Source organism: Pseudochaenichthys georgianus, chromosome 1 (genome assembly GCF_902827115.2).
Source record: "Pseudochaenichthys georgianus chromosome 1, fPseGeo1.2, whole genome shotgun sequence".
Classification (NCBI taxonomy): Eukaryota; Metazoa; Chordata; class Actinopteri; order Perciformes; family Channichthyidae; genus Pseudochaenichthys; species Pseudochaenichthys georgianus.
Genome location: NC_047503.1, coordinates 49,937,435 through 49,946,055, shown reverse-complemented (window position 1 = coordinate 49,946,055; position 8,621 = coordinate 49,937,435). Strand labels below are relative to the sequence as shown.

General features: G+C 44.2%; 1 pseudogene; it reads right to left on the bottom strand.

Moving 5' to 3' along the window:
• Window positions 1–8,621, bottom strand: part of LOC117451611 (sodium/calcium exchanger 1-like) — a 35,709-nt pseudogene that overhangs the window by 5,299 nt on the left and 21,789 nt on the right.

The following is an 8,621-nucleotide window of genomic DNA, read 5'->3' as shown; positions in this document are numbered from 1 at the left end:
AATTTAAAAAATCATTGTATAGTCACGAACATTTTCATCTTTTTTAATATCATAACATTTTTATAAAAATAGCACAAAAAGTCAGAACATTTCAAAAACAAGAAAAAAAGAAAACTATAAATAAAAAGTCAAAATAATTATAAAAAAACCTCCTAAAATGTTTTCCCAATGCTGTAAAATGTCGTTAACAGATGCACTCCGTGCCTCACCAGCATCTGGCTCTATATCAGGGCCATCATGTTACACTGCTTTAATGAGCACTTCGTGTCCTGTGGCTCTCTGCTTGATTCTGTCACTGACTCTGCTTCTGTGAACACCACAGTCCGTGACTCTGAACAACGTGGTCTGGAAAACCCTTTCAGTTTGACTCCTTTTACTGTTGATGTTGTTCGTGAAGCTTTAACCAAGTTAGATCCTAGGAAACCGGCCGGTCCGGACGACGTAGAGCCTTTCTTTTTAAAGATAGCTGCAGATCTTATTGCTCCTCCTCTCACTTCTCTTTCTAACCTCTCCCTCAGCACGAACACAATTCCTAAAGTATGGAAGTCAGCGTATGTCTTGCCTTCGCTGAAAGGAGGGGAGGCCACCTTATTAAATAACTATAGGCCAATCTCTAAGTGGTCAGTTCTGGCTAAGGTTCTTGAACGCCTAGTGAGTGAACAGGTAAAGGTGTTTTTATGTACACATGACATCCTGTCTAAACATCAGTCAGGCTTCAGAAAGCAGCGCAGCACCATCACTGCCACGATGAACGTGTGAATGACATTACTAGTATTTTAGATAATAAGCAGAGTTGTGCAGCTCTGTTTGTTGACCTTTCCAAAGCGTTTGACACGTTGATCATCTCATCTTAAAGCAGAGGCTACTCAGTATCAGCATGTCCAGCCTTGCAGTGGGTGGTTTGAGAACTACCTCTCTGAAAGGTCCCATGTGTTCACTTTGATGGGCTGTCTTCTGAGTGGTTAAACATTTCTAATGGTGTACCACAAGGTTCTGTTTTAGGACCACTTTTATTCTCCATCTACATCAACAGCGTAGGTGATAATGTAGATGAAGCTACTTTACATTAGTATGCGGATGATACCGTGATGTTCTGTGCAGGTCCATCATTCATTCAGGAGCTGCTGTTAAATTACAGGCTGTTTCTAACATTATTCAGACTCAGCTCTCTGAACTAAAGCTTCTTTTAAATGTGGATAAAACCAAGGTAATGCTCTTTTCTAAAGTCAAAAAGACACCAGAGCCTGCTTTGGATATTGTTACTATGCAAGGACAAGTACTCTTGATGATTGTCTTACTTTTAAACTTCAGGTCATTAACCTGCTTAAAAAGCTGAGGGTTAGGCTAGGTTTCTTTTTCAGAAACAAGTCCTGTTTCTTGCTTGAGGCCAGGAAAAGGCTCTGTGACCTTTGACCTGTGCTGGACTCTGGTGATCTGATCTACATGAATGCACCTGCCCATTGCCTAGACAAGTTAGATGCTGCGTATCACAGCGCTCTGAGATGTGTGACTAACTGTAAAGCACTGACTCATCACTGTCCCCTGTATACCAAGACGGTTTTGCCATCACTTCCTGCACAGAGGCTCAGTCACTGGTACTTTTTCATTTACAAAGCCATGTTGGATGAACTACCATCTTATATCTGCTCCCTGATCTCTCTGCCAATTGAAAGTACTTATTGCCTGAGATCGCATGCTGTGGTTTTATTAAATGTGCCAAGTGCTAGGACTGTCTCAGGGAAGAAAGCTTTTAGAGGTGCAGCTCCACTAACTTGGAACAGTCTGCAAAAAGAATGGAAAATGACCGAGCTGGTACCACTCCATGTTTTTAAAGCTCGGTTGGATGCTACTCACTCAGATGCTGTTGGTACCTGTACATGTGGTTAGATATGTGAACTGTAATCCCTGTACATGTTGCTGTATGATGTCCTTTTGTTGTTCTGTTGTTTATGTTTTTATGTGTTCTTGTGGAACCTACTGCTGCAGGTCTCCCTGAAAAAGAGATCATTGATCTCAATGGGATTTCACCTGGATAAATAAAGGTTTCGAATTGAATTGACTCGCAATGAGTCTGAAAAAAGTCAGAATTTATATAAAGAAGGCAGCTGTAGTGGTAAATACAATTTAAAATATTCATATTAGTCTAAAAAGTGCTTAGGAAAGTCATATATAGAATATCATTACGTTGATGTAAATAAATAAATAAAATCGATGGTGTGACGGGGTTCTATTTGTCCGTTTGCAAACATAGGCTTAGTCGGTTGCATTAAGCTCCAAAAACGTTATTTTATTTAACAGCAACAAAAAAAGATATACTGTTTGACAAAAGGGAAACAGTAAACAAAATCAAAGTTCACCAAATGAGGTTGTCTGTCCCTCTAAACACATCCTAGCTGTTGCCTTCACTGCAACACTCTGCTGAATGGCTCTTCCAGGGCCAACACCGTCCCTTTTGTACCCATAGCCCCTCCCCACAGGCTTACCGTCAACCGGCTACACAATTATCTCCAAACCACATTGTCAACATCATTTTAACCCCTCAAACATGAGAAAACTATCCGACCCAAACATACACAGGTTAACTACCTCCTAACATACTCATTCCCCATAATTAATAAACGCAAAATAAATAATAAATTGCATGGTTCATGACATCCTATTTAAATCACGGAAGTGATGCGCCTCCGTCTTTTCCACATTCGTTCGCTGCCCGTCACGTAAGTATCGTGTAATATAGTTAAATGTATGTTTAAATAATTGTAGAATCACAAGCGTGCACTCATGGTCGCGCTACAGAAAGGGACGTTTAGTGATGATTTAACCTGATTTATTGCCGAACGGAAGAGAGCAGGAAATGTTTGGTGTGTGTGTGTGTGAGTCATTCACTCTGTGATCCGCTCCGTCACACTGATATAAACAATTATAATAAAAGGAATAAAAGGTCGTACAAAAAGCCAAACATTATAGTATTGTCTTAAAATGTCGAAAAACACTCATAAAAACTCAAAATATAGTTATTTATATCATAAAAGCACAATAAAGTAGTATGTGGTGGACGTACCTGTGATGTTAATGATCGCCGTCGGAACAGGGTGATCGCGGCCCTGAACCTTCCTGTACACGTCTTTACCTGCAACAGGTAAACAGGTACACAGGTAAACAGGTGCACAGGTACACAGGTACACAGGTAAACAGGTACACATGTACACATGTACACAGATACACAGGTAAACAGGTGCACAGGTGCACAGGTGCACAGGTGCACAGGTAAACAGGTAAACAGGTGCACAGGTACACAGGTAAACAGGTACACGGGTACACGGGTAAACGGGTACACAGGTAAACAGGTGCACAGGTAAACAGGTACACAGGTACACAGGTAAACAGGTACACAGGTAAACAGGTACACAGGTACACAGGTAAACAGGTACACAGGTAAACAGGTAAACAGGTACACAGGTACACAGGTAAACAGGTGCACAGGTACACAGGTAAACAGGTACACAGGTTAACTGGTGCACAGGTGTATAGGTACACAGGTACACAGGTAAACAGGTGCACAGGTACACAGGTAAACAGGTACACAGGTGCACAGGTGCACAGGTGCACAGGTACACAGGTACACAGGTACACAGGTAAACAAGTGCACAGGTACACAGGTAAACAGGTACACAGGTACACAGGTGCACAGGTGCACAGGTAAACAAGTGCACAGGTACACAGGTAAACAGGTACACAGGTACACAGGTGCACAGGTAAACAAGTGCACAGGTACACAGGTAAACAAGTGCACAGGTACACAGGTAAACAGGTACACAGTTACACAGGTTAACTGGTGCACAGGTGTATAGGTACACAGGTACACAGGTACACAGGTACACAGGTAAACAAGTGCACAGGTACACAGGTAAACAGGTACACAGGTAAACAGGTACACAGGTACACAGGTGCACAGGTGCACAGGTAAACAAGTGCACAGGTACACAGGTAAACAGGTACACAGGTAAACAGGTACACAGGTACACAGGTGCACAGGTGCACAGGTGCACAGGTGCACAGGTAAACAAGTGCACAGGTACACAGGTAAACAGGTACACAGTTACACAGGTTAACTGGTGCACAGGTGTATAGGTACACAGGTACACAGGTACACAGGTACAAACAGTGTTTCTGCTCAAAAGCTTATTTATGCAGTTTATACAACAACTCAGATTAACAGTACATGAAGATGAATAAATGAGTTTAAATGATCAAAGTGCTCGGGTTCACACACCTGTTTTGACGAATCCACCTTAAAGGTTTGAAAATAAAACAAGAAGTCAGAATTAATTCAGATTTTTCAGCTTTTAAATATTCAACATCCAGAAAATATGAGTTTTACAGAGTATTAGGGCCAGGCAGAAGGGAACAAGGGTCAAGAACAAACCTTTGCCATTAGGAAGGAAACACACCCTTTAGCATGTAGCATCTTCAAATGCTACATTTCTAAAATAACGTTGAAAGGTTTAGGATCAATCGGAAAGTTTAAATTACAATTGACATGTTGAGAATAAAGTTACATTTGTGAAAATAAATCAAACATTTCCTTATCTTGCCTTGGTTCTTGAAATGCTAAATAAAAAGTCATTGTTTCCCCTCATGCCTGAACCTCATAGTCTGGAAAGAATGAATGAATGACAGATAGCAGGAGAGAGAAAGTAAAAGCGTTGAGCAGCTCACCGACTTCCTGAAGCAACACGGCTGAAGAGGAAACAGACGGAGAGTTTAGCAGAGAAACATTGTCCAATATCTTTCCAGAAATCAAGTCTTTGTTGCTGGGGATAACGCTCGTACCAAACGTCTAGATTGTGGGTGAATTGTCCCTTTAATGTTAAAGTTATGAATCCTGTGATGTTTGGTGTTAGGGTTACATTCAGTGAAACATCAACCATGACTCAGTGAGATGAGAACATAAAGACAGGGACAAAAACTGTTGTTTTCTGGGTTCTCTTTGGGTTTGTCTCTTTTCTAGGTTTGGACAAAGTTGGACGAATATATACCGGATTCATAATCGATGGTGTTTGCAGTTCGAGTTTTCTTTCAGCTGTTTTACGGTCATGTCTTGTATCATGGTGTTCGACGGGGAAAATGCTTATTGTTCGGCTGCGATACCGGTAATGGCCACTGGGAAACATTGAAAATTGCGGTATCCAGTTTTTAGAATCAAATGTCTCTATAACTGACGATAATGCATTGTTGTGTTAGACCTTTAAACTCTAACGAACCAATGAAATCACCAGAAGTAGTAATCTAGGGAGCTCGCTAACGTTTGAGGAAATGATCCCAACGCTCTGTCAGACGTTTGATTTACGTTAATGCTCTGTGTGACCAGATCCTAGGACTTGTTGCTGAGGTAAATAGATGATGAAATGGTCCAAGACAATAGTCAAAGTTCATTTACTTGTGATTTGTTTGAGAACATTTTCTAAATGTTCAATGTTGCCCAGTGGCCACTCCCGGTATTGCAGCGGAACAAAAAGTATTTTCCGTATCGAAAACCATGATAAAATACATGACTGTGAAACAGCTGAAAGAAAACTCCAACTAATTTTGAATCCGTTTTATTTTTGTCCAACTTCGTCCAAACCTAGAAAAGCAACAAACCCAAAGAGAACCCGTAAAAAATCAACCAGGATTGGAAAAACAGGTCCAATATCAACTGTATTGACTCTGGGACAAACGATTGGGTCAAAATCTGTGTTGACGTTCACTTCTCTCGGGGTTTATAGCCTCTGACCAATAGGAGGTCAGCTGAGCGTTATGAAGAGGAGGCGATAGAGCGACATTAACAGGAAGTGAGACAGGTGCTCAGAGGAGGTGAGACAGGTGCTCACAGGAGGTGAGACAAGTGCTCAGAGGAGGTGAGACAGGTGCTCACAGGAGGAGAGACAGGTGCTCACAGGAGGTGAGACAGGTGCTCAGAGGAGGTGAGACAGGTGCTCAGAGGAGGTGAGACAGGTGCTCAGAGGAGGTGAGACAGGTGCTCAGAGGAGGTGAGACAGGTGCTCAGAGGAGGAGAGATAGGTGCTCAGAGGAGGTGAGACAAGTGCTCAGAGGAGGTGAGACAGGTGCTCACAGGAGGTGAGACAGGTGCTCAGAGGAGGTGAGACAGGTGCTCAGAGGAGGTGAGACAGGTGCTCACAGGAGGTGAGACAAGTGCTCAGAGGAGGTGAGACAGGTGCTCACAGGAGGAGAGACAGGTGCTCACAGGAGGTGAGACAGGTGCTCAGAGGAGGTGAGACAGGTGCTCACAGGAGGTGAGACAGGTGCTCACAGGAAGTGAGACAGGTGCTCAGAGGAGGAGAGATAGGTGCTCAGAGGAGGTGAGACAGGTGCTCAGAGGAGGTGAGACAGGTGCTCAGAGGAGGTGAGACAAGTGCTCACAGGAGGTGAGACAGGTGCTCAGAGGAGGTGAGACAAGTGCTCAGAGGAGGTGAGACAAGTGCTCACAGGAGGTGAGACAGGTGCTCACAGGAAGTGAGACAGGTGCTCAGAGGAGGTGAGACAGGTGCTCAGAGGAGGTGAGACAGGTGCTCAGAGGAGGTGAGACAGGTGCTCAGAGGAGGTGAGACAGGTGCTCAGAGGAGGTGAGACAGGTGCTCACAGGAAGTGAGATAGGTGCTCAGAGGAGGAGAGATAGGTGTTCAGAGGAGGTGAGACAGGTGCTCACAGGAAGTGAGACAGGTGTTCAGAGGAGGTGAGACAGGTGTTCAGAGGAGGTGAGACAGGTGCTCACAGGAAGTGAGACAGGTGTTCAGAGGAGGTGAGACAGGTGTTCAGAGGAGGTGAGACAGGTGCTCACAGGAAGTAAGACAGGTGTTCAGAGGAGGTGAGACAGGTGCTCAGAGGAGGTGAGACAGCTGCTCAGAGGAGGTGAGACAGGTGCTCAGGTGGACACACACCTGTCCTCTGGTCCCAGCGCGGCTCCTGCAGCTCTAAGTGAAACCTGGCATGCTTATCGTACTCCTCACGGTCGATTATTCTAACAGATATCATCTTCCTGTGGGGGGGGGTCAGAGGTCATGCATCAGTAACTCACAGTTAAACACACTCATACAGGATGGTCGGTATGGGGTCTCCTGCCCGGGCCTGCAGGGGCTGAGAGTCACAATGACAGAAAGGAGTCCTCTTTAAAGTGTTCTGCCTCATAGAAGGCAATACAAACTCATTTGATATTTAAATAATATTTAATCTGAAGCATCAAAATGTATTCTTCTTTCCTTTATTTACTTGATGTAATGTTTAGTGGCTTCGAGTGTCTGCCCCTGGACTGTGTTGTATGCACAATGATGTTCTCCAGCAGCAGAAAGGTTTATTTTATTTCAATTGCTTGTTTGTGTTTTTGTTTTAAATCCTTTGGTTAAAATGTGTCTTTGTTGGTGTATTTTAGTCCGGGGTTATTTCTCTCTCACACCTCGTAGACTTTCCTCTTCATTTCTCAGGTCTGACTAGAAAATCACTTGTATTTGGGGAGAAAAGTCCAAATATTTTTGAGAAAAAGGTTTCGGGATGTTTTGAGCAAGAGAGGTTTGGAAACAAATATGTTTGGAATTGTTTTACGAGAGAAAGGTGCAAAAAATCAACATGGGAACAAATATAGCCTAGAAAGAAGTGTGACTATGAAGACCTGGAGGCTGTGGAGCGGGAAACAGCGCCCTCTGCTGGCGGGATATGCAACTGAAGAGGAGGAGGATCTGTCGTTGTGACTCTAACCTTTTACAGGTGGACGGCTGGTGGTCTCTGTGAGGCGTTCAGGTGCGTTCAGGTGCGTTCAGGGGTTAAAGGTCATTCGTTTTGGGGGGGGGTTACACGAAGGCGACGCCCCCACCTTTCCGCTCACTCATCTCCAGCAGCTGAGGCTCGCCCATCTGCAGGAAGAAGCTCTTGTTTTTCTCATACTCTTCATCGTCTATTATATTGATGCGGATAGTTTTACTGCAACAGAAAACACAGGAGGAGGAGGAGGAGGAGGAGGAGGAGGAGGAGGAGGAGGAGGAGGAGGAGGAGGAGAGGAAGAAGAAGAAGAAGAAGAGGAAGAGGAAGAGGAGGAGGAAGAGCGATGAAGAATAATCCAGAAGAATCCAGATTTTGGGAGGAATGACAGAATACTTTGAGCAGATTAGAACAAGGTTTAAAACACAGGGAATTCTCAGAGAAACAAGAAATCTGTCCGAGAAAAAAGGCGTGAAAACGTTAAATAAAAATGAGAAAATGAGGCGTGCCCTGGAGGCGTGGAGGCGTGGAGGCGTGGAGGCGTGCCCTGGAGGCGTGCCCTGGAGGCGTGGAGGCTTGGAGGCGTTTTGAGCTGCGCTCTCGTTCCTGCTGTTGATGTCTCAGGTTTCCACAGAGGACTCTCTGTATCGCTCCTTCACTCACTGCTGCATGTTTTTAGTGTAAAGTGTGTGTGAACAACTAGCCCACACTGAGCAGTGCCTTTAAAGACTGTTCTGTATTTTTCAAGAAGCTTATTTAATATTCTGCCTCCGAGTGTGCGTTTGTGTGTGCGGTGTGTGTGTGTGTGTGCGTGTGTGTGTGTGTGTGCGTGTGTGTGTGTGTGTGCGCGTGTGTGTGAGTGCGTGTGT